General features: G+C 35.6%; 1 protein-coding gene across 4 annotated transcripts in view; it reads left to right on the forward strand.

Annotated features, from left to right (window-relative positions):
- Positions 1-27,583, forward strand: part of qtc (GRIP domain-containing protein quick-to-court) — a 252,314-nt gene that overhangs the window by 85,369 nt on the left and 139,362 nt on the right. Inside the window, exon 1 of one of the 4 annotated variants that reach the window (XM_081755957.1) lies at positions 2,311-2,468. The exons of 2 other annotated variants lie outside the window; for them this stretch is intronic. The gene's annotated coding sequence lies outside the window, so the exon portion shown is untranslated. Of the gene's footprint in view, positions 1-2,310; positions 2,473-27,583 lie in introns of those variants that run through there. One more of the 4 variants, XM_081755958.1, reaches the window with a different exon arrangement.

Below are 27,583 nucleotides of genomic sequence, written 5' to 3' on the forward strand. Positions count from 1 at the left end.
CATGGATTGCGGCCCCTGATACACCTTCCGACCACACAAAACAGGATCGCTGCTCGTTTCTTTCTCTTTGGTGCAAACTTCTAATGGAGCGGCTATGATCTATCTGCAACAGAAGGAACACAAATGGACGAATTAGGATCAAACATTCATAGCATGACCACAATAACATAATAATAAAATAAACGAGGACAGAGGTTAATGTAAACAATGTAAGAAAAGGTATAGCTACATTGCAGATAATTTTTGACTTACCCTCGTATGTAGGTTCAGGATGGGCCATTAATCTTTATACGCTCTTGTAACTTTTAAACCAATAGACAAAAAAAAAAAAAAAAAAATGTACTACACAACTATCGGCAGATTGATATTGTTTGATATATTCTGCCCTATTTGGGGGCAAAATAATAAATATGGGAGGCAGAATGGTAAATTTCGTGTGAGAAAGATAAATTTTAGGGGGTTCCAGTCAAGTCCGTGGTTGGAGTGGCCATCTTTGGAGGGATGTTCAGGTTTTCTTGAAGAAGAGTATACTACTCATGAGTCACTAAGCTAATCGGTAACGCCCACTTGCTTAATAAACCTAATAAAATATAAGTTCATGATGCGTTTATATATAAATTTGGTCTGATACGTCGAAATATATTTTCGTTTCTCTTCTCGAGGAACGCTGAATTAAAAATAAGGTTCCGGGACTGGAACCAAAACATGAACAATCTTTGGAAAGAATGTAGCTTCATTCTTGCCGAACTGATCTAAACTGATTGTTCAAGTTCTATACTTGGACTGTTTAATCAGTCCGGGATAGATTTTGTACGATGATATACCACTAAATGGAACGGATGTAGGATGAGCTGATTTGGAATTGGGCTTGTCATGCAAGAATATAACAATCAAATAGCCATTTCTTTCCGTATAGTTCAGTGAGGTTAATATATATATATATATATATATATATATATATATATATATATATATATATATATATATATATATATATATATATATATATATATATATATATATATATATATATATATGAAACACGCAATGGAATAGAATTTTCGAAAGATAGAAAGTACAGGGAAACTTTGTCTGATTTGCGTATTATTTTCTTTCTCAAGTTGAAAACGGTGTGTTGTTGCTTGAATACAGATACGCACCTACTAATTTTTGTTGAGAGAATTCCAAGCTTCGGTGGGAAGGTCCAATATTACAAGCCACTAGTCTATGTAGTATTGAACGGGTATTATTCTGTACCCGAAAAGACGGTAAGTAATTGTAAAATACTTCCATCTATATTTTCAGGAAAAAAAATTATACAACTAGATTTCATTTATAAGAGAAAGAGTACAGATGAAGTCCAAAATCAAAATTTATGCTACGTCAATAAATTTTTTTCCCTATTAAATAAGTATAATTTTATTGAGACAGTGTACAAATGTACGTTCTGTTAGGAAATTTGGGAGGTTCTGGACCTAGTGGACCCCTTCCCATGGGTGCGCGCCTGCTTGAATACAATTAACGTGCTATGCTCTGGCAAATACATTAGTATCTAACAGAAGTGAACATTTCTCATTCTGGGTCATTTTCTTCAATACCATATTGCGAAGGCTTGTGATATGATCTTTTAATCCAACCCTCTTGGAGGTGAAACAGGTGGTGAGGAATGGCCAGGACAATGGAATGGAATTTTAAAAAAATGGTAGAGGGTTTATTTCTAGTGCGAAGGTTCCTGGTCTGATCTCAAGTCGCTGAATAGCTTTGTGTACGTGAGTTTCCTCTGGATGTTCTCGTATCCTATCACTTATTATTATTATTATTATTATTATTATTATTATTATTATTATTATTATTAGTAGTAGTAGTAGTAGTAGTAGTAGTAGTAGTAGTAGTAGTAGTAGTAGTAGTAGTAGTAGTAGTAGTAGTAGTAGTAGTAGTAATATACACATAGTATGTAAGCAAACAACCTGTTTATTTCGAGATCCTATGACAAGTCTATCCGAGATACTGACATAAATTTAATTTCGACTGGAAAAGGTTGATCATATCGAATTCAACGTAAATTGATACGGGTTTTCACAGATTGCCGTGGGACATAATGCAATTGACTAGTTTTTCTTCTTTTTTTCTTTAATCTTGTTTCTGCTTCAGCCTCCTTGCGCATTTTTTTTAAGGAAGAAAAAAGAAAAAAAGAGAGCAAAAACATTGACGTAGGGATTGCATAGCTTGGTATTGTGTGCGTTGCGGAGAGAACCTCAAGGAGACAAAACCAGGCGTTACATCTCGGCCAGCGTTTTCGTTTCCATAGTAACCGCGCTGTGACGTAAGAGCTTGGAGTAGTTCCTGCTGTGCTGGCTTGTTGCTTGTTGGTCAGTCAGTGAGAGACAGTGGGTGAGTTGCGAAGAGAGTGTGGCAAAAGCGTTTTACCCAGTGATTTTTCCAGTGGCACGGCACGGCACTTCTATAAAGTAAGTACGTACTACTACTATAACTTATTAAAGAGGGATTTTTTTAGCTTGATCTTATTACAACTTTCTCCGCTAACCGTTATCAGCCGAAGGAAATCCAATGACCTGAACATAGCAGTTTTTCAAACTCATTAATAACATATTTCAAGCTGACGTGGCGAGTTTATAAAGACTATTTTTACACCATTTTATTTTCAACCCTTTGTTATTACTAGACACGAATCGTTATTCGATTTATTGGTATTTATTTAGTGAAAAGATTACAGCTATTCTGTGATCAGTTCCCACCCTTCTCCCTTTAATTTTTAAATCAACTGCGTCATTGCATTTGGTTACAAACCAAAGATGCTGTGCGGGATTCGAACTCCAGTGCCACAGCTTGAGTTGCAGAAACTGTCTGAATTTTCACGGTGTATGTCTAAAGTTATTCATTTAACCAGTTATTTAAATGAACAAATACAATCGTGAGATGTGTAAATTTTGTAACTTTAACAATGTTGAAGCAACCGGCTCAGTCAACTTCAAATGTACCGTTCTCGCATATCGTACGAAAGATCCTGGTTTGATCCCAGATTCTGGTGGTTGGGAGCATGTATTAAACTGTAGCTTCACGTCTCATATGGTTTTATCGTTGGAAAGAGACTCTTAAAAGAAATCATTGATCAAATAGTGTTTCATATAATGTTTGTTTACATTCTACGCTGCGCAATTATTGTTTGGAAGCTGTGGTCAGAGTCAAATTGAAATATAATAACCACACACGTTTAACACATCTTTAAATACATCCTTTCTCCATACAGAAATGTATTCCACACTTTAAAAAAACACTTTCATTATTGTTATATAAAGATAAAAAATACGTAACATTCTATATGTTACTATGAAATGGATTAATAAAAGTACTGCTGTTCGAGACCACACTTATCTTCAGTACAGTAAAATATGAATAAACCTGTAAGCTGTCAAAAATGTGACTGAGGTTCATTTCTGAAACAACCATGTAATTGCTCAATAATAATAATAATAATAATAATAATAATAATAATAATAATAATAAAATTCCTATTATTATTATTATTATTATTATTATTATTATTATTATTATTATTATTATTATTATTATTATTATTATTCGAGAACTTACAATAACTAGAAGAAGTAAATATTTCAGTCCCAGCCTTAACTAAAAGCATTTATTTAGGGAGGGTTTTTATTTTTTTTATTTTCAGGAAGAGGACAAACAAGACAATAATTTATCCACACATTGCTAACAACTTTAATCACTCTTTCTTTTATTTAAAATTACCCTCAATTATATATTGTAAACAATTTTTCGTCTAGAAAAATGTATTTTATAGGGATTAATTCCACAAAAATAACATCTCTCCAAATTTCCATTATTGCTCCTCCAACTACAAATTCTTGATGTAGTTCAGCGATTTTCTACTATAATTTATTTAGTTTCATAAGTAATTACAAAACTGGACATTGAAAACTAGTTCGATTTCTTCTTCTTTTTTTTCTCAAATTAAAATCTGTCATTACTTAGATATATATGAGATGGAATAGACGAGCCGGGGTTATTTCCTCGAAGCCGGTCGGCATTTTCTTTTAGTTTCACGATATAAATACTGAGATACGTGTGTTGAGATGATAGCGGGTAAACAAGAAGCCAAACAGTCATTTCTTTTTGCCCATGTACGTTGTCATTGAGACAGTATTTCACTTTGTTTCTATCTTCAATTAAGGAGTATATGCTTAATATTATCAGAATTCTAAACTATGCTCAGCATCCGAATGGGAAATTTTAAAGAATGGCTATGCCCTCTTTCTGTTAACAGGTCAATAGATTTCATCTCCTCCCTTTGTCTCTGTTCAAACCGGAAGTAGTAGAAAATTCGCTACTACTTCCGGTTTCAGTATTCATCTCCTTAGAGATAGCGAGAACTTGCTTTTCGAGATTCAGCATTCAAAAATTAAGTTGCATCTTGACTATCTTCCTTCTATTCATACTGAAAGTGGTGGAATCTACTTAGGGATACGCACGAGACAAGATTTGTGGCTGTTTCGACTCGAAAATGTGCTGTAAAAGTGATGTCTCGACTCGAAATATATATTTTTCTATTAGAAGAGCCGTGTCTCGAGTCGAATTTTGTCAGGAAAATCCTGTCTCGACTCGTCTCGTGCGCATCCCTAATATCTACTATTTCCTGTTGCAACACTAATCACCAAAGTGAGAAAAGCCACAAAAGAGGCATCAAGAAGCAAGTATATACATATATAATGTGTATACAAGGGGGGGGTACGATCGGGGCGATCGCCTCCCCAGAAGACAAAACTTTCTTATTTTATACATAAATAAAACCCATCCCAGAGTTTGGAGCTCTTAAAAGTAGCTCTAAGTAGTAGTATTACTACCCACCGCCCCCCCCTAGAAGTCCGTCCTGGATCCGTCCCTGTGTGTGTGTGTGTTTTCTTGTATTGTGACCGGAACTGGCATATATTTACTATTCTACTACAGCTTCCGTTCCTAGTATGATTTCCATTTTCCATACGTGTATACAGAAGCCGGTAGTACTAAAATCTAGTACAACTTCCGGTTTACAAGAATTGTAACAGACAGTGTAAAACTATTTTTAATATAAATATATCAAAAGAACAGATTCAAGATGTACTGCTTCCGGTTTCAATACTGAATTTGCATAGTTTGGAAGTCTACCTTTAGCGTAGTTTCACTAAGAATTATTATTATTATTATTATTATTGTTATTATTATTATTATTATTATTATTATTATTATTATTATTATTATTATTATTATTATTATTATTATTATTATTATTATTATTATTGGTCATTAAAATAGAGGAAGGGGGAGTAGTCGTATGATATATATAGACAAGGTTGAGCTCAAGACTCCCCCCCCCTATCTCAACTGTTATAACCTCGTAGGCTGTTTAATCTGTGCTATGGGAATGTCACTGATTATTCCCCTTTGCGGATTATTAAATCAGCGCTTGGGGTTCTCTTTTGAGTGCTACTGGAACTGGATCAACTTCAATGTTGGTAGCACTATTGATTCTACTTCATAGAGACAATCTTTCATACAACAAATTGAATTTTAAAAAAAAAAAGTACATTTTAATAATTACAAATAATACGTCCAATTTGTCCATCGCTATTACGAAAAGTCAACACAACAATAGGTACAATCTGCTTTTTAATATTGTGTGTTTTTCATATCTATTGCATATTAATGTTAGTTGGACCTTAATACATGGTGCTGTTCTTGTACAGCAATAAATGTTTAAGATTTCAAAACAATTTCTTTCTTGATTTACTCGAAAACTATGTATAAGGTTTTACACCCATGCATATCATGTCGTTAATTTCAGTTACATCTATTGATTAGTATATACGGTATCTACTTCTTTTTTCCTAACGCTAATAATATTTTGAGAAATATCTTCCGTAACATAAATACTCGTAAGTCCTGTTTAGTCCTATTAAATTGTTTCAAGAGAGAAAGTCTGTTCTCTGAGCCTCGAGGGTAGGTAACCAGTGTTAAGTCAAAACAATAGCATATATAGTTTTTTTTTTTTTCTGAGTTAATTTGCCAATGGTGTTGAATTCCACAGCATATTTTAGCTCTACCTGGAAAAAGCAAATAAATTAAATATAGGAGGATAGCCAGGACAACTGGCAGTTTTTCCTTCAACACAATTTCTTAGTGTACTAACAGAATGATATAAATATTATGTGAGGAAATGCCCATGTTAATAAAGTTTTAAAACATTGTGCTAGTTGCTGTTCAGATGACAGGACGATAGTTCGTACTGCTTAATGTTTAGTTCAGTGAAGAAGGACTTGGAGCTGTTCACAATTCGTAAATCAGGAGTTCATGTAGACTTTTTTTTTTTTTTAATGGTTGTTAATTTCGGCTAGAAGATCGAAACACCACTGAGTATACATTATTTAGTTCAATAAATAACACAGATTGTAGAGTTCGTGTTGAAACATAACGCCTGTCATAAGAATATTCGAAGGCGTCCGTTTGTCCGGGCACTCCTCCGAGATTCCTGAACAGTCCTTAACCAAAATTTGACATGCTGATTCGATAGAGTGTCAAAAAGGGACCGCATCGGACATACCATTGAGGAATAATCACCGGAAGAACGGGATGTCCATAGACTTAACCTTTGGAAAAGCATTTGAGTTGCACATCCTCTTGTAAACAATGCAAGATAGAATTTTCAGTATCAGAAATAGGACGAAGTCCTTTCCGTTTTGTTCTGCGAACACAATTTTTCAAAGTCGTTATGCTTTTTCGCTGATATGCCAAATTCAAGTATTTACATATCTTATTCGTTCACGAAAATAATTAATGGACTAAAGAATTCTATGAATAATCAATAAAGGTCAAACTTGAAATTAATGAATACCGAGTTCTGTAAGTTTTAATATTAGTGTTCAACGAAAAATAAAGAAAAAAACATATACCAATCAATAGTTAGATCTCAGTGAGCGGAACAAGCGATATTTGATATGTGTGGGTGTAAAATCTTTCATACTTAGTTCTGAAGAAAATGGAGAGGGAGGAACTGATTTCTTTATAAACGTAAAGAAAGAGGAAACTGCACGAATACCATGTCTCTTATTGGGGTGAAACTGATATTCAAATACATTCTTATTAAGCTCTTTATCAAGACATCAGCAAGACAATGTATAGTATCGTTAATAAGATACAACCTAAAATTAGAATCAACTCTTTAAGTTTTAATCTCTGTTTGGAACATTGTCCAAAGATAAGATACATATGAATTTATACATCACGTTAAGCTGAACAAAATGAAATATTTAAAGGTAAATTCTCATGCTTAGTTTCCGAAAAATGGAAGAAAATTATTTTGGGGGGGGGCGTTAAAAAGTATATCGTTCGTTACCAATACTTACTAACAGTTTTTTAATTTTTTTTCTGGAAGAAGTTGTTTATTTTTATCTTGTATATGTTGCTGAATACAGTGTTAACTAGCAAATCTAGCAAATTGTATCTTCGTTGTTTCTCTTCTGAACTTGGGGTAAAAATGGATCTGAAAAGGTATGGGGACGCATGACGTCATGCCGTCCCTCGTGCCTAATTTTGCCCATTGTAATTTTAGGAAGTGGAGGGACGGCATAGATACTTTTGGAAGTGGGGGAACGACATCTCCCCGCGTTTCCTTTCACTTTTACCCTTGTTCCAAACTGTGACACACGTAGTTCTTTGAAATGTCTCTTATTAACTTTGCAATACCTTACAACTTATCTTCCCAGTACCCTGTATGTGTCAAATATATGGGATGGAAACTTTATAACTTTTGAAATTAATAATGCCGTTCTTATTGGAGGGGAGGAGAATATTAGATCCAAAGTAGCACTTAGTAGCACCACTTATTTTGATATATAGGCCTATGCAGTGTATTTTACAGACATAATTCCCTTGCTTCCCTCACCCCGGAGCTAGGGTAAATTAAATTGCGATTACATGCTGCTCTTGTATAGCTCACATTCTTTAGTAAATAGTATTGCAGTGTAGCTCCCTTACATTTTGATTTTACTCCCCTTGCCGTACAAAAATTTCTTGAAAAAAGCTTGTATATATGATAAAACAATATATTTGTTGTCATATTTTTTTGGAAAATGCTGAAAACTAGGCAAGTACTGAAATGTGTAGAGGACGCGATGGTTCAATAGTAGAGCGTTCACCTCTGGTGTGTAGATTCTCTGGTTCTATTTCAGCTTTCGTCAAGTAGGCTTTGTGATGGACGAACACCGTATGTAGGGTTTTCTGGGTTACTTCCGTTTCCTTCCACTTTCGTCTTTCCAACATTATAACCCGTGTCATCAATCTACCTTTCTTCGATTTGGTGCATAATCGTGGAACGTAAAAGAATGCCTGATCTCACGATTTACTGCTATCATATGTTGAAGGAGCATTTTATAAATATACGTACGTTTTATTTGATTGTATTTTTGACTTATAAGAATGAAGTTTGCATATAACATGGAATAGGTGTTTTGTAGATACTCATACTTTCCGAGGTACTGTTAACTTGTTTTGCTTTATGCACTCATTTCTCCTATCGTCATGGGCCATTAGGTAATCGTGTGTAACAGTGACACGGTATTTTCTCAGATACGAACAAAAACAAGTAGGAAACTGTCGGAGTTGTTCTTGCAAACTAAATCTCTACATATCCAAATAGGCGAATTAGGAATTAGATTTCTGGGCTGTCGGCATCTGAGGCCATTTAGCCCGTCACATATGAGGGATGACGTCCCTCCGCTAGCACACTATTCGATGAAAGGGAAGGAAGCGTCCTCGGACCTTTATGTTAGGTACCATCCCGGCATTTGCCTAGTGTGAATGAAGGAAACCCAAGAAAAACCCCACTCAAGATGGCTCGCTTGAAAAAGCTGGTACACTTTTTCACCGAATGGCTCAAATAGGCGAATATTGCTTATTTTATTATTATTATTATTATTATTATTATTATTATTATTATTATTATTATTATTATTATTATTATTATTATTATTATTATTAAGAAGGTATTCTCCCATTAATTGCAGAATTGGAATGTTTTTGATACTGGAGTGTCCTTAGTTTGCTAATTGGTGCGTCACTGAATAGTAAATGTGATATTATAAGTTTTCGTTTAACATGTAGATTCAAATATGTAATAACCTGATGTAGTGCCGTTTGAAAAGCATAACTGTATGTTGCGTTGACAACACTGTTAACCTTGTGGTATCGCAAGCTATGCCGAACAGTATCTCCCTGTCGATATTAGCATGGTACAAAATTTCACCGTTTTTATATCTATTAGTGAAGGACGCATCAAGATAAATTGTCTATCCTGTATATTTCAATGTTGTAAGCTTGAATGTACCGTATATTTCAATGTTGTCTGCCGTAGCCAACCCTATTCCTTGTTCATAATGTCATTGCAGTTTTCTCTCTTCAGGTGCAAACCCACATCCCAGTCACATATAATAATTTGAATTTGAATTTGAATTTATTGACAGTAGTGACCACAGCCTAAGCCATTACAAATATACAAAAAAATATATATATATATATACGTACAATGGAGGATTACATCAGGGGCGTCATTTCAGACCACTTGAGGGGGGGGGCAAGAGCACCATCGACATAAGACTTCCATGTTTTGTACTAGCATATTAGTAGACAATCGATTCAAGTATATGCATTCCTCAAACTCTTGGGCGGGGGCAATTGCCCCCTCCTGCCCCCCCTAAATGACGCCCCTGGATTACACCAAAGTGAATACAAAATAAACAAATTACAAAGAAATGATACATCAAAATATTTCGATCAGCTACAAAATTGTATGTTATACACGAACCTCATACAAGCTTAGATTACAAAATAAAATTTCAATATGGCCTCCTACCTAAGAACCATTGAGATAATATTTTCTGTCTTAACCTTGTGCAGCACTCATACGTATGGTTCTTATTTTATTGTATCTTGCACTAGATGTATTACAAGGATCTGCTGTGAAAATTAAGTTATCCTAACCTAAACCACCCTAACCTATTTTGTTATTGAAGTTAATTTTTCAAATAATATGTAGTTATTGTGTTAAAAAGTTTGCGGTAAACTTGAAACTATAAATTATACTTGGAATTTTTTTACACATAGGCTAAATGAAAATTATGATTATAGCAATTTAAACATAGTATACAACGCCATGAAGTGAATGTTTCTTGGTTCAAAAACTGTGACGAAAAAGTTAGAACGAAAGGTCCAAAGAGAGAAGTACCCAACGAAAATAGGTTCTACGATCCGTAGAGAATACAACTGTAAAAATTGCCAGAAAAGTAAAGGAAAATGAGTGAAACTACTCATACTTAGTGTGTAGAATGAATATTTGTTACTTTTGTCACTATGTTACTGTTATTAAATTAGCATAAAAGTTAAAATCAAGACGCATAGTTGACTTACCTGTATCTCTCAAAGAATTGATTATCGTTATACAGTTCCAGTGGATTTATCGTTTTCCATTTGCCTCGTATGTCTTGACGCATCATTAGTCATCGCAAAGTAATAATTTATATATATATATATATATATATTTGTTCTTCCACATTCAACAAAGTCCATGCCAGAAAACGAATGACTATAAACTCAAGGAAGGCTTAATGTTGGTCGATACTTTGACCTATATAATCCTTGTACATTGTATACAAATAGAGTTCGATATATGCGTTTTCTTTGTTTACATATATCAGCTGACTGTAAATTGCGTAATACGCCATCTTGGGAAGGGATATCTCGAATCGAACGCTAAAATCGAGAGTTCGCTCGAATCAACACTGCGGCATAGGGAAGGGCACCTCTAGGTCTATATATTATCTCAATGCTAAGAACCTATGATATAATGTATAACAAAGTAACATATAATAATAATAATAATAATAATAATAATAATAATAATAATAATAATAATAATAATAATATAGGTTTTAAGTTTTGTTAATATTTATATTGTAAATGTAGTAATTTTAACGTAAAAAATGATTTTATGAATGGTGAAATATTGCAGATGAAACTCGATTCTTCATAATACAACTTAACGGTTGATTGCACATAGGTCCATGTGCATTCTTCCGATGTTTATTTTAACTACAGTAAATAATAGATAGCCCCATTTTACTTGAGCAGTGTTGTTAGTCGAATAGCCCACATTTTGACATTAAAACCGAACTTTTTCATTTTGGCACTTAGCACGGCTTTCATTTTCAGTCTTCGTATAATAAATGATATGCCGAATAGCAATTCCCCGTAAGTTTTCTCGGGATAATTCCGTTTCCTCCCACACTTTTATTCCATCAAGTCTTTCCATCATTCATTTACCTTAAGAGTCTTCATCCCGGCGAAATTAAAATACCGTTAATTTTACAGTAATTATGTGATATCTTCAAATAGATAAAATATAATCGAAATGTGGAACAAGAGCGCCCTAGACAATATTATTTTATATAAGAAACCGTTATCACGACTCACTTATCTGCTTTCGATTTCGAGCCATTTTGAAAATCGGCATTTATTTTCGCGTTTCTAAACAGCTGAAAACGGAAAGCCACTAGGTGACTTGTGATAACGGTACCTCACGCAAAATAATATTGTCTACGGCGCTCTTGTTCCATATTTAAATTATCTTTTATCTATTTGAAGATATCACATAATTACTTTAAAACTAGCGGTATTTTAATTTCGCAGGGATGAAGACTCTTAATCAACCATCTCCCTTAGCCTAAAGGACATAATCTTGAGACGTTAAGTTGAAAGAGTAGAGATAGATTCATTTCATTTCGACTAGAGATTCATTCATAAGTATACCAAGTCCCTAAGGTCATTTGAAAGTTAAAACATACGTAATACTTTAAAAAAATATCAGAAATACCTGATAGTCTTTGTATTCGATTCAGTCTTTTTTTCCTTTCTAATGTATGCTTAATAGTTTGAAAGAATTATAATTTTTCCTGAATTACGTTAAACAAAGGAACATGATTCATTAAAGAGTTCTAGTGACTAGATCAGAGTTCAATGCATGCAATATGAGGTTACTTTGTGCATCGGAGTGAATATGTACTTCCTGTCTTTTATTTGCGGAAGAAGACGTAATCAGCACATGCTCTTAAATTCACTTCTTTTTCTTTTATATACAATTAGCTGGTTTTTCACTGGATTCTTTTTTTTTTTAAAAAAATAACTTAAATTTTATGTCCCCTCAAAGGAGAAAGGAAATTTTCATGACACAAATATTATGATTTCATTTCCTCAAGTTTTGAAGATTTTTTTATTATTATTATCAGAAAAAAAAGGAATGAATTGCATGAATTAATTCAAAGAACAGTTTAAATAAAATTTATATAGTTCCGCTTTATAAGAAGACAAAGTCCAAAGACCTGTTAATAGAAACGTCTTGGTTTGACTTCCAAATACTGGTTGGTATAGTGTCAGTTTTCTCTTTACATACTGAGAACTTGTACTTTTTGTAAACTAAAGTTAGTAGTATTTTTTGTAAACTAAAGTTAGTGGTATCTTTTTTTTTTTTTTTTTTTAAGTAAAAGTTTAAAATGGTTAAACTCGAAAGTTAGGATTAAATATTTATATAGGATGATAAAAAAAAAAAAAATAAAACATTATTTAAAATAAAAAGAGTATTGCATGCATTCAGTGAGTTTACTAGTTAAGTCTGTTTCGCATAGTCTGTGGATTTTTAAAACTGGTGCTGTGCTCGACTCCAAAACACGTTTCAGATTTTTTTTTTGAAATCTTAGCTAGCAACGAGTTTGATCAATATTCAAATGAGCTGTAATTTCAGGAATTTATTAATTAAATAAATTTGCGTTTTTGGGGGACAAGTTTTCGTGTGCCATATTTTAGCATTGTCCACCACGACGGGACGAGATAAGATGATAAATATTTTCTCGTCTCGTCTGTCGAGGAATATTTTCTCGTCTCGAGTCTCAGAAAGGGGGCGCATTGGCTCAATGGTAGAGCTCTCATCTCTTTTGGGTGGAGTTCCTAGTTCGATCCTTAGCATCGTGTCCATGGGATTTCTTGGGGTACTCCTGTTTATCACAAGGGGCCGAGGTGACTCAGTGGTAGAGCATTCACCTCTGGTGCATGGAGTCTCTGGTTCGCTCCCAACTCGCCCTAAGTGAACTTTGTGGTGGACAAACACCATGTGCGTGGGTTTCCACGGGGTTCTTCCATTTCATCCCACTTTCTTCACTCCACCATATCATTCATTTCTCATCTTGACCGTTTACTTTAGCCTAGCCGGTATATATTCGTGGGACGTAAAACTTCAAAATTTCATTTTTCATTCTGAGTCACTAGAGGTCCACAAAGGGCATCATATAACAGTTAAACCATCTTTATTCTTGAAGTATAATTACTTGTTTAATTTTAAAAGTTAATAAATGCTCTCCATTGTGGGTGTACAATAATTTTCTTTACTTTTTCTTTTCTTTTTTTTCTTTTTTTTTCTTTTTTTTTTTTTTTACAATGAATCTTGTAACATTAAAACATGGATTAAGATCTAAGAATTGGTTGAACTAATATTTCCAACAGACTCGAGAAATTTCTCATTTCGCCTCGAATTTCAAAAGGCATTTCTCGTCTCGTTTTCTAGGTTCGAATCGAGACGAGACAAGTAATTTTTCGCCTACTGTATTCTAATAAGTCCTACTGTACTCTAAAGTTAAGACATACTGTTGGATATTTTCAAATTTATAGCTGTGGTCAGAAATGCTCTATTAGGCTTGAGCCTATGAAGACGTCATCTAGAGTTCCAGAAAATTAAGTTTGGTATTGTGCGCTGTTCTCAGCACTGACTGCGGAATGCGAGACATTATAGCGGCAAGAGAAAGTCCATTGTGGAAACTTTACTCTGGTCCTTATTTCCTAAATTATCCTGGTGAATTTTGCTGAAGATGTAGTGAGCACGACGACTCGTGAAGCCTGGTCTCTACACGAATCATAGAACTATTTTCTTTCACGTCTGGTGTATCAGAAGAATTCGGTACGATTCGTGGGGCTGCCTTCCGAACGGACACTTGAGAAAAAGTGAAATAGCAAAAGTGCACTAACAATGTTGCCAAACTTGGAGAGGACATGTCAAAGGAACAACAAAAAGCAGCATTTACAAAACTGTAATAGGAACCTAACAATTATTCGAATTAGGCAGTAACAATAATAATAGTAAAATATAAAACAACTACAACAACAAAACGAAGATTAGCGGCAATCCGACAATACTGTACCTCAGGAGATGTTCTGTGTTCAGCGCGAGAGACGACGATGGCAAAATTTCATGCGACCGAGACACGCCCTTGGGTTCTATTGGATGCTGAAATTGGTAGATCTTGGTTAGGCTTCACGACTCCTTGCGCTCACTATAGTTAAATGTCCTATCTTCTCTTTCTCTCTCTCTCTCTCTGTCTCTCTCTCTCTCTCTCTCTCTCTGGTTACCTCATAAGGTTCAAAGTATGTTGATACATAAGGTAGAGTAGAGATAATATCACTTCCAAAGTATACAGACACAGAAGGCAAAGGTAGATCATTTCCAAAGTATGGTGACACATAATAAGGGAGAGAAATAAGACAATTTCCAAAGTATGTTGAAACATAAGACAGAGATAAGATAATTTCCTAAGTATGGTGACATATTAAGGCAGAGATAAGATAATGTATTCTAAGAATATTATAGGAAGAGGAACCGGATGGGAAAAGAAAGCATCTAAGAGATCATCAATTTATTTTTTCTTTTTCTTTTCTTTTTTCAACCAAGCGAAGTGGGATTTGGAAACAGTCGAGAGCCACTTATACGAGATGTATCGCTTTCAAATCACTTCGTCACATAATTATCACACACCGCTCAGCCAGCGTACTAAAGTTTGCTTATGAAAAGTGACGATCAAACTTCACGAGTCAGGAAATAAAACTTGTTACATATTGTTTTAAATCCTATCTTAAAATTAAACATGAATATTTTATTTTTGTTTATTTCCTTTTGGGTTCTGGGGTAGTTTTCCAGCAGGAACAATGTCCCGTGTGCTTCTCCTGCACAGGAGTTATTTTACGAACTCTTTGAATGCATGGGGGCCGCGGTGGCTCAGTGGTAGAGCGTTCACCTCTGATGCTAGAGGTCTCGGGTTCAAACCCTGTTCCCGCCAAGTGAACTTTGTGGTGGACAAACACCGTGTGCGTGGGTTTTCTCGGGGTTCTCCCGTTTCCTCCCACTTTCTTCATTGCACCATTTCATGCATTACTCATCCTCATCGTCTCCTTTAGCCTAACCGGCATAACCGTAGGACGTAAAACTCAAAAATTTCATTTTTCTTTGAATACATGGTAACTAAGCATTTGAACTTCCCACTATACGACAATAGTCTAATTTGATTCGTTGGCTCTTGACAAAATCTGTATTTTCTGAGGGGGGAAGGGGAGAATACTGTGGCTCAGTGGTAAAGTGTTTACTTCTAAGTGAAGACATGTGAATGCGTGGTGAATACTATGTCCGCGGGTTTTCTCGCGGTTCTTCCATTTCGTTCCATATACTCTTGTATAAATGTTTTCAGAATCATTCACTTTCAATAATCATCAGTTTTCTGTAGGCTAAAGGGCATAACCGTGAAAAGATTTCCAAATGTTCCTACTATTCATCTCTACAATATGTAGGCTATAAATCTCAAATTTGTTAAAGGTAGCATGTATAGGCTAGCGTACTTCAAGAGATTGACATGTGGACTCCAGTCTTGTATATTCATAGTTGTGTGCAAATAAATTCTCATATCATACAGCACTCAATAAATCTTGAAACTAATATCTTCTACACGAGAGTAAAACGTAATGAAGTTCATCATTACTGTGGATGTGCGAAACTTGAAACAAATACCACTGTAATGGTTGTTTACTTAGCCTCAAACAATTCAACCTTCGAGTTTGTCTTTGACTTAAAACTGGCATCTAATTTCTTTGTCCTCACATGATCTCTCTCATTAGCTGCCGTAACCGAGGGCAAGATTATGAGAAGTTTCCAGATGAGCTTATTGACGGTTGTCCTATTTACAGGGTGTTTCAAAACAACACCGGCAACGTCTGGGAGATGATTCCTGACAGCAAGATAAGTCAAAAAGTATAGACCAACCTGGGTGCACAAATGTTTCGTTTTGGAGTTATAGGTTGCGTTAAACATGAAAAAATGAACTTTAAAGATCCATAGCTCCAAAAAGTATGCGACCTACCATAGTCGGGTCAAGTGGACCCCATGCTTTTTTTATGAATATGTATCTTTTGTTATTTTTTTATGAATATTTGCCATAATTTGAATTAAATTTGTTTTAAAATCCCCGTATATGCCTTTTTAGACGCTTGTCTGCAACCACACACACATCTGAATGCCCCCTCCCAATGTTACAGAGAAATCGTCACCCTTGCGGACATCCCCCAACAAAATTTTCTGGGTGCACGCCTGGCGTAGTGACAATGCAAAAGTGAAAGTAACAACCCATGAACGCGATCAAGCTTCCTTCAGAAAATATCGTTTGACAAATGGGAGAAGAATCAAAATATGAGGGGGGGGACTCTATTGGGGCACTATTTGCCAAAGAATGTGTCCTGCACAAGAATGGCATGTAGCCCTAATCACAATTTAATTTTATTTTGCTCTTGTGGATGGAGTCGGTCGCCTTACCAACTCGTGACTGAAAGGGGGCCAAAACCTCCAGAAATATGACTGGAAGAGTCACTACACACGATTATATCCACCACAAGCTTATATAGTTTGAGATCAATCCAGGGACTCTTCGCAACAGAGGTAAATTCTTTACTAGTGAGCCACGCCTCTTCTCTCTATATTATAATACAGGCCTGTATTGCATTAACAATAGATGTTTTTAGCGGTATGAAAAGATTAAGATTCAACATAATCCTTGAAGCGTGGCAAAGTTACAAAGTCTTAGTTCTTTGTATTGACTTTCATTCTTGTGCCACAAACAATTTGTTTCGAGTAATATTTTGATAACTTATATAGTTCATCTATAACAAATTGTTCTGGCCACCCTGAAAAGAATGTAAAAAGTTCAGGAGATGAAGTAATTTGCATTAACAAGCGAACGCGATATAGGTATATATTTCTCTAATTATCTACATCAAATGTAACGGTACACAAAGAGGAAAGCAGAACAAGTTGTGCAGTACAGTTATTGTTTACAGCTATTTCGAAGATGAAGTTATTACAAAATGATATATTAGTAGTTTTTCCTTTTCATACTTGGTATTTTCAGTTTAATTATGTTCAGAAGTTCATGGAAGAAAGTGTAAAATATAGTAGCCTATAGAGAGAATTAAATTAATAGTGTTACTGTAGTTTTTTTTAAGCATAGAGCTTTATAACTCAGACTTTGAAAACAAAGCTTTCTCACACAATTGAATGCATTTCTCTGGTACTCTAGTACCACAGTCAAATGCAAATCTTGTATACAGTAAACTACCGATTATTCACGGAATTGGGTGGTATGGCAACCGAGAATAATCTGCAAACTGGCCGAATCAAAATACAGACCAACATGAAAATGCTTTTAAACAATTTGTATTTACAGTAGGAAGCGTATACACATAATTATGACTTTTAAAAAAGTTTTGTGTGTTAACAATTTTGTTGGTTTACTTTTTCATAAACGAGCTCTTTCGTGGCTAACGGTAGTGTACGCGCCTTTAGCGTGGAAGATTTGGGTTCGATTCGCGCCGGGAGCTAATGTAGCTCGGATCTCATTTTAAGTTGTAGATCTACGTCTCATACAGCCTTGCTACTGAAAAGGACGCTAAATGAAAATCAAATTAACGTTTTCACAAGGGAATGCGTCAACTATTTTTGTTTTCTCGTGTTAGAACTTCTCTTTATTTATTTATTCTACCATTGTAAATTTTCTTTTCATATCATAATTTATCGTTGCAAAAAAAGAGGAAAGGAAAGGAAGACCGCGGATAATTTGAAGTGTACTAATATATGTGGTGGATGTTTCAGATAAATTTTCCAGTGAAGCTACGGTAGCTCAGTGATAGAGAATTCGCCTTTGACGCGTCAGATACCTGATTCGATCCCAACTCCCGCCAAGTGGGTTTTATGGTGGACAATTACGGTGTGCGTGGGATTTCTCGGGGTTCTCCCGTTTCCTTCTACTTTCATAATTGCCATCCATCTCATTACCACAGTCTCCCTTACCTCAATGCATAATCATGGACATTAAAGAAAAAAAAGTCCAGTGTGTGTAAATCACAGACAGCTGGTAGTAAAAGAATTAAACAAAAATAGATAGAAAAAATGTCTGAAAATTCATGGAAAAATAATAAAGATTTCAGTTTAATTTCCTATGATTATGTCCTGCGGACTAAGAAACTGATGATTAATGAAAATAAGTGATTATGAAAGGAAATGATGGAATGATAATGTGGAAGGAAACGGTAGAACTATTCTGAAACCCATGGACACGATGTTGTCCTCCACAAACTCATGTGAACCTGGAATCGAACCAAGGACACCTCGCGTCAGATGTGAGCTCTCTGCCGCTGACGTATCGTACTCCCGGTTAAACAAGTGGAGTGTTCTTCTTGTCTCATAGAATCTTTCTATCACGGGTCTCAAAAGCAAACGGGAAGCAAAAAGATTATGAAAAGCAAACTTTTCTGACGAAAAGATTTATTTATTTATTTATTTATTTATTTATTTATTTATTTATTTTTTTTTTGTGGGACACCATTTACGGTAATGTCCACCATTTAACTATGAGATCTTGCACAGCTGCTATCAATACGATATAGTACAGGCGGAAATCAAGCAGAAATCCCTTCTTCAGCCTTCAGAAATGGTGGCCCCACAAAAGTTGTTTGTTTTCAGTGATCTTTCCAATGATGTATCAGATGACATGAGTTCATAATTAAAATTTTCGGATGACTCTTCAGGAGAGCCTTTGAAACAACGAGAACAGTCCATTCGATGAATCTTCTGACATTTTTCCCGTTTCATTTTTTTTTTTTTTTTATTTTATCCTTTTATGTCCCCCAGAAAGTACTCTATAAACACTAGACGTTTGATCTGAAACATCCAGTATGTATGTAAAGATCGTGCAATTCTTGAAGTTAGATTGTATCAGTAAATTGCCATTTTGAAATTACCTTACGAAATGTGTGCTTTTATCGTGACAGTGTGCAAGCGTTATCTTGTATCTGTATTTACTGATAACAAGTAAACATCTTTAAAAAATTGCATTATCTACACAAGGGAATATATATTGGTTGTAGTTATCTATAGCCAAATTTACTATCTTCTTGTTTGAAGTTTGGCTGTAAGCTATTTACGATGTAATTTCTGATAGAAAGATTGGTACCACTTCATTAAACCACATTAAAAATTATGCACAGATATACAAATAAGTAAGGAATACCAAAGGTGCATCACTATTTACATTATTACAAACTAAACTTATACCTAACATTATCTTTAAAATTAAAATAAATTCTACTTTATTATTGGAGTTCAACAAGGAGAAGCATGTCTAAAGAAGATATATATGCCGATGGCTAGATCTAATTGACCTAAACAAAGTTATATAAGTATGTCAAAAATCCTCATGCGCGGTTTTCAGTGAATCAAGAAAGAAAATATTTTTGATAAACCTAAAAATTTATGCTGTTACGATAGCCACATCACCCATTAGGATGAACTAATAATATAGTAAGAGCTGTATTTACACAAGAGCCAACATGAGTCATGGACCGGGGCGATAAGGTTTGGGGGAGGCAAATTTTATCAGACCAGGTATTGTCCAACAAAGTATATTATAATATTTTGTCTACAGAATATTCTGTATACACCATTATTTCTATAACACTTTATTTGTTGTGCTATTTTTACTTTTTTTTTTCCTTCCATAATTATTCACTTCACTGTCTCAAATTTTCCATACCAATATTTATTGGTATTGTGTGAGCGGCAAAATCGTTAAATACGACCCTGGCCGAAGTGTAACCTCATCAAGTTTTCATTACTAGCTTTGATTAGATTTGAAATTGATTTGATTTTTAGTACAGTGCCCGGTTTAGCAGCGAGACTGAGACGTGTACCTACAGCTTAACTTGGGATCCGAACTACATGAGCTCTAGCCAGGAATCGAACCTGAGACTTCTATGCTGTATGCTGTACGTGTGTACGCCCACCACTTAGCCGCGAATGACCTCTAGATTAGCAATATGACAGTGTACATATAATGTTAGTGAGATATACTTTAAAAGTAAATTAATTCTCGGACTTTTGATTTTTGTTTAACTATAATATCTATTGTCCAAAGGTAAGAAACCTATCAATAGATTACTCGCGTGTGGCCCTTGGTGTGAGCAGTTCCGGGTTCGATTCCTGGTGGAAACTCGGTCGAAAGGTGTAAGTTTTTTTTTTTCAGGCCAGCCATCTTGAATGAGATTTTTCCTCAGTTTTCCTCATTTACGCCAGGAAAATGCCACAATGGTATCTAAAATACAGGTCCCATGCCACTTCCTTATTTGGCCATTCATTTTCTCCTTTCCTATTTCCCAGACTAGTGTTCTCGCCGAGGGACATCCCTCGTACATGACGGGCTTGAGGGCATAGATGCCGGCCATGTCCAGAAATATGTATAAATAAATAAGTTAGTTCACGTAGAGCTGAAGACAGTTACATGTTTTGAGGGTTAAGATATAAAGGTAACCAAGAAAGTTATGTCGCTTTTTGTGGAGATCTGTGTTACATTGGTCTTCACACCGAGAGTTGAATGTGAATGGAAATAAGACGAAGGTCTGTTGTTGGTGTGGGTATATTCAACATACTACCTGATTGTGGCAGTTCAGTTACACCGTGAACTTGCGTAAGGACAGTGAACATGCGACCTCCACAGAGCGTCATAAGGTCGTGTATGCTGTACGAGTTCAATCTAGGGTCAAACGCCGCTGCAACGGCACGGAAGATATGCCAGGCCTTTTGTGAGGGTGTCGTGGCTACGCGGACAGTGCACCGGTGGTTTAACAAGTTTAAGGACGGTGACGAAACACTCGAAGACGCACCACGTACCAGAAGACCAAGACGTGTACAAAATTATCTTCAGGCAGCAGTTGAGGCGAACAGTGACTAGACATGTCAGGAACTGGGACTACAATTCAGTGTGAGTGGAGAAACCATTCGGCAGCACCACTTGGAAAGCACTAAAAGTTGGGTCGATGGGTCCCATATGATTTGACTCCGGGCCAGAAGGCAACGTGAGCAGACACCTGCGTTTCTTTGCTGTCTCGTCTGAGGAAGGAGCCATTTGTGGACAGGGTGTTGACGTGAGATGAGAGGTGGGTCCTGTATGAAGCTCCACGGTGCCGTTATCATTGGTTAGCATCCCATGAACCGCTCCAAAAACAGCCAAAACCAACACTGCACCAAAAGGTTATTCTATGTGTTTGGTGGACTGCTCGAGGCATCGTGCATTGGGAACTGATACCAGCTGGTCAGAGCATCAATGCAACTGTATACAGTCAGCGGTTGAGCCGTGTTCAAGATCAACTAAAAACTTTGGAGCCAGTACTTCTGAATCGCAAAGGGGCCCTCATGTTACAGGACAACGCTAAGCCCCACGTGGCTAGGATGACCCGGACACCATTCTACTCCTTGGATATGGGAAACAGTATTGCATCCGCCATACTCCCCGGATATTACACCGTCCGAGTATCACCTGTTCCATTCCTTGGACAATTACCTTAGAGGACGTCAGTTCAAATCCCTAGTAGAGGTTCAAAATGCACTTGATACCTTCTTCGCTTCACGGTCCACCAAGTTCTACCGTGATGGAATCCATGACGTTCCAGAACGTTGGCAGAGGGTCGTCGATGCTGATGGGGACTATTTTTGGTCTTCCAGGTACGTATAGGTCACATATCGATGTTCGAAGTTGGTGGGTGGAAAAGAGACTGAACTTTCTTAGTTACCTTTATAGTTCATGTAGAGCTGAAGATAGTTACATGTTTTGAGGGTAAATTCTTACGGGTGATTTCGAGAAGATCGAAATTTTATTGGGCTAAATAGTAGATAGTTTGTATTCTGGTAATTTACTTTGTTTACTTATTTATGTGCTGTCTACGTAAAAGTATACAATATTGTGTCTGGTATGGTTTGTCTTGTGTAATTTTATGTAAAAATTTCATTAATGCCACTAATAAAAAATCGTATAGTTTAGTAAAACATTTCCATGAATGAACTACAAAGCATATGTGTTCAGTTAATTGCTTACTTGAATTGTATAACTCATTACAACATTACGAGTGGAAAACATATTGCGTTATGTGTGTGACACATGGCAAATGTTTCGTGCTTGTTTACAAATTGAAACCAACAACTAAAAATATTTTCTTTTACGCTCCATTTATTTTTGTGACTTAGAGTGTTGTTTATATATATCTTCTTTTAAACATTTTCTAAAAATATTTTTCCAGGTTAAATACAAGTTGGGTAATTCAAGAACACAGTTGAGAACAATACTCTTGTTTGGGAATAAGTTGGATCAAAAAACGGACTGCATAAAACCTAGTGTTTCTTTTGAGAATATTTTCTAGGGGGAGAATGTGTACAAGTGAAGCTCCCTCACATTTTGATTTTGGTCTCTCCCCGGACAAAAATTTTCTGTAAGAAATCCTGGTAAAATCAATATTATCCTTATTCAGATAGACTTCTTTTATACAAGAAAATGCATCTTACTTTCGTTTAACTCCGCCAATGAATATAACCACCTACATGTACAGAATCTTTTATTAAAAGTTGGGTGACATTTTTTTTTAAATAATGTTTTAAAATTACTATATAGAAGTGTCAACATAATTCATAACAGTAACGTTATTTCATGATTTGTTTGGTAGGCTGGGAAGGGTTCTCCGATCTAACAAGGAAAAAGCATACTTTGGTAAATGAACTTCGGAGCCAATTTTTCAAGGTGATAGTGCACATTTAAAGTGTTCGTATCACCTTGCAAAAAATGACACCGAAGTTCATTTACCAAAGTCTGCTTTCTCCTTGAAAGTAAATTTACTTGTTTTATATGAGTAGGTTGTCATATTACTAATTGAAATGTATACATATCTCGAACTCGGTAGAAGGGAGGCATGGTAGCTCAGTGGTAGAGCGCTTACCCTTGGTGCGCGGGGTCCTTGATTCAATCCCATGACAAGTTAGTTTATAGTGGACAACATCATGCTCGTGTGTTTTCTCGATGTTCCTCCCACATTCTCATTCTACAAATTATTCCACGATCATTCACTTGCCTTAATCATCCGTCTCCCTTAGTCTAAAGGGCATAATCGCGGGACGTTGAATTGACAGGCAGATTTTTCGAAGTTGGTAGGCGGGAGGACATTAGTCCTACATGAAGGCTCAAAGTCACCGCTGATTTAATACTTTCCAATATTCGCCATATGTATCAAAGTAATCCAGTATATACGTATATAAAGGAAAAGGATACGTAGTCACGCCATATGATCCACATTTCAATTTCGTGGATGAGTAACTTGAAGATTATTGAAAAAAAAAATAGTTAAGGAAACGTGTGCATAAGTCATTCTGTTTTATTACTATTCGTGAAAAGGTATTTTTTCTTCTTCAAACTGCATTTGCATATGTGTATACATACTAGTGTGTGTATATATTTGGAATTCATGTCGAAGAAGCAATGCGAAAGCTGCGTTATGCAAATTCGGTTCGGATATGCACGAAGACATTACATCAAGCATGAACAATCACTTTTTTTTTTTTTTTTTTTTTTTGTTAAGTTTGGTTTGCCAATCTAAACTATATAGAGTCTACTTACCCAGTTGTTGATGGATCACCAACAATTTGTAATGCGCCATAATATAGCTGAGCCAATTTATTGCATTATATAACATTTTGAAAGATGTTGAAAGGGATACCGGTCTGCATTGGATGATCTAAACATTTAAAATCTAAAATGAAATCATCAACTCTTTCGAGTCGAAATTAGCAAACAAACTATTAGAAACGAAAAGATGAACTGTTAATCAAATATAGTGTAGAAGATATTTTGTGATTTTGGCTGGTAATATAGTTTAGAAATATGCATTCACAAATGATTAAAACCTCGGACTCAAATGTCGAAAGCTAAAACCAACTGTAAATTTGATTTGTGTGTGTCGAGTTGTGGCAATTATGTTAGTGTTTGTCTATCTACAATGTGCATTTGAAAACAGCCCTCTACGGAATTGAAGATATATATGAATGATTTAAAGGAGAACAATATGTAATGAATACGTTATACCGTAATTATAATATGTAATATGATAAAAGTCTGTTAAGAAGTTTAGAATTGATCTCTATTAAAATATATAAATCTACATATATTTTTCAAGTACTATTGAATGAGGTATGATTCAATACGTGTTCCAATTTGAAAATTTGAAGTTGGCCCCTGAGCCCCCTTGAAGGATGGGCCTGGGGGTCTCCACAACAACACCGTGTAAGTAAAATTTCACCAATTTCACTCAGCGACACAACTATGCTAGTTGTCGTCCGGGGCAAGAACTCGCGTTAGCGTCTCCCTGACCAACTAAACCACAACGCTCCTCCAAGTATTTGTCCAATTTTGCGCCCGGGGCGCAAGCCCCGTTTGCTCCCCCCTAGTTACTGATTTTAAAGGAGAGACAGAAAATTTTTTAAAAACTAGCTTCAGTATACACGGTATTACTTTTAAGGGAATAACAGAGCCATTTTCCGTGATATAGGTGTACTACTTATAACCAAATTGTGCACCATCATATACTGATTCTAATGGTATCAAAAGCTCAAATTCGCCAAAATTAGAGATAACGTGGTGTTGTATCTCAGACGACGATATGTTTTCTTAAATTCTGCATAATCTAGTTGACATCTCATGTAAATTTTATACACAGCTTTGATTATTACTGGTCAGACGTTCTTCATTGTGAGAGTTTGTTTGTCCATCAGTACACGAACCTCATGTATGAACATACGTCGAATCTATAAAGGAACATTTACTGTGAAAGTGAGGTATACTAAACATTTTGGGAGGATATAGAGGATTGAAAGTTAGGAATGAAGTTTGTTGATCGAGATGATCCATCCAGTTGGTCCCAAGATAAGGCCCCGATATACAGGGTGTTTCAGATAAAACGTCCAGTGCCTATAAACCCGAAACGGCTGAGAATAAAAAGATGAAACAAAAACTGAGATAGGAAAATGTAATAGGGCACATCACATGGTGTTGTTGTGGAGACCCCCAGGGCCCTCCTTCAAGGGGACCCAGGGGCCAACTTCAAATTTTCAAATGGGAACACGTATTGAATCATACCTCATTCAATAGTACTTGAAAAACGAAACAACTTTTGTAGGAAACAATTTTCGATTTGGGCCACCGTTTTTAAATGGCCGCAAAAAGTTGGTCCTGTATCAGATAAAACGTCCAGTGCTTATAGGCCTAAATCAGAAACGGCTGAGAATAGAGAGATGAAACAAAAACAGATAGAAACGGTGATAAAGCATATCAAGTGGTGTTGTTGTGGTGACCCTCAGTAAACTCCGTGAAGGGGGCCGAACTTCAAACTGATACAGAACTTTTTGCGGCCATTTTGAAAACGGTGCCCCAAATCGAAAATTGTTTCCTACAAAAGTTGTTTCGTATTTCAAGGACTATTGAATGAGGTATGATTCAATACATGTTCCTATTTGAAAATTTGAAGTTGGCCCCTGGGCCCCCTTGAAGGAGGGCCCTGGGGGTCACCACAACAACACCATGTGATGCGCCATATGACATTTTCCTATCTCAGTTTTTGTTTCATCTTTTTATTCTCAGTCGTTTCGGATTTATAAAGCACTGGACGTTTTATCTAAAACACCCTGTATATTCCCATACAGGGTTATTATAGATTGACCCTTGGTAGTCTGCAACTCAATTGTACCTAGAAGTCAGATTGGTTGTATACCATTTGCTTTCAATATTCTGATCAAACTCCTTCACATGATGTACACGTGACACCTCTACTTTGCATTATTATTATTATTATTATTATTATTATTATTATTATTAATAATAATAATAATAATGATAATAATAATAATAATAATAATAATAATAATAATAATAATAATAATAATAATCAAACATATGAAGCGGATATAACTAAAGCAATGAGTTTTGACTAAACGTATGTGACCCTGTTGTCACATTCACCACAATGGGCGACCAAAATATTTTGTTTTTGTTCTCTTTAACACACATTCCTAGTCATTTAATTGTTCTACACAATACAAACAACCTTATTATTAAGTTTAGAAACTGGACTTTAGAAATTATCAGGTGCAGGTCCACATGGAGGTCAGTTTGTAGATTTAAATGCCGAGGGGTCATGAAGCACCACCAAATAAAGCCAGAACTAAACATGCTCTCCAAAGATATCTTGAAATTTATCAAAGATCTTATTGATAAATGGGATGGACTAATTGTTTTCGAATGTTTTTGTTTCTTGCTTATCTGCATTGTTCTTGCACAATGCATCAGAAAATGACTGGCATACTTGTAATCGAGCATGAAGCATGGAAGGAGTCTAGAGCAGAACGTTCTCACAATATACTCTCGCTGTAAACAAACACACACAAAAAATACTTGAATAGCATGAGCGAAGACTAGTGTCTTGTGTTTAACGTTCCATTTAGCATTTTCATTATTATCCAATCACGATAACACAAAACTTAGCACGACCTTCAATTACTATAATATACGTAGCTGCACGACAAAGATGCAGTTATCATTGTCGGACAAGTTAATACGTTCTCTACCATATCACCTGTCTATGAAATTTAAAAGAAACATTATTGCCAGTCCAACAAGAATAATGAACTTTTCGCATGTGTTCTTAGAAAACTGCCAAAAATGTGGATACATTCTCATTCTCCCCTAGGACACATTTTTCCTAACATTGTATAATTGTCTGTAGCCATTGGAGTCTCCGAATAATTTTCCTTTGAGTACGACGTGTCTGGTTTGATTCCTGATGGGAGCACCTGCTCTTGTCATCACATGGTAAACTGTAAGTGTATGGTTTCTACATAGCATCTGTGCTGAAATTGAACAAATGTTTCTTTCTGTAGTAAGGCATTCGATGTGCTTCCCGGATTAGGAGATAGCAACGGCTAACTACGAGTATATTACCCACATTAACATGAATCGTCTCGTCGAGCATATTCATCGTGGAATGTGACACCAGAGAGACAAAATAATGGCAAAATTGTGTTGTGTACACTTTCCCGTAGAAATACAGCAATGTATAGCTGAAGGACATAATTGTCGTCTCTAAAACCCTTGAAAGATCCGATATTCAACATTCGATACATCAAACAGAATTTCGCGAAAATTTTCATTACCTATAACTATGCATATTTAAAAAAAAATGTCATTTTCTATAAGTTTCTTGTGAATCAATAGACTACTGAAACCGGAAGAAGTAG

This window comes from Thermobia domestica, chromosome 4 (genome assembly GCF_964235325.1).
Source record: "Thermobia domestica chromosome 4, izTheDome1.hap1.1, whole genome shotgun sequence".
Classification (NCBI taxonomy): Eukaryota; Metazoa; Arthropoda; class Insecta; order Zygentoma; family Lepismatidae; genus Thermobia; species Thermobia domestica.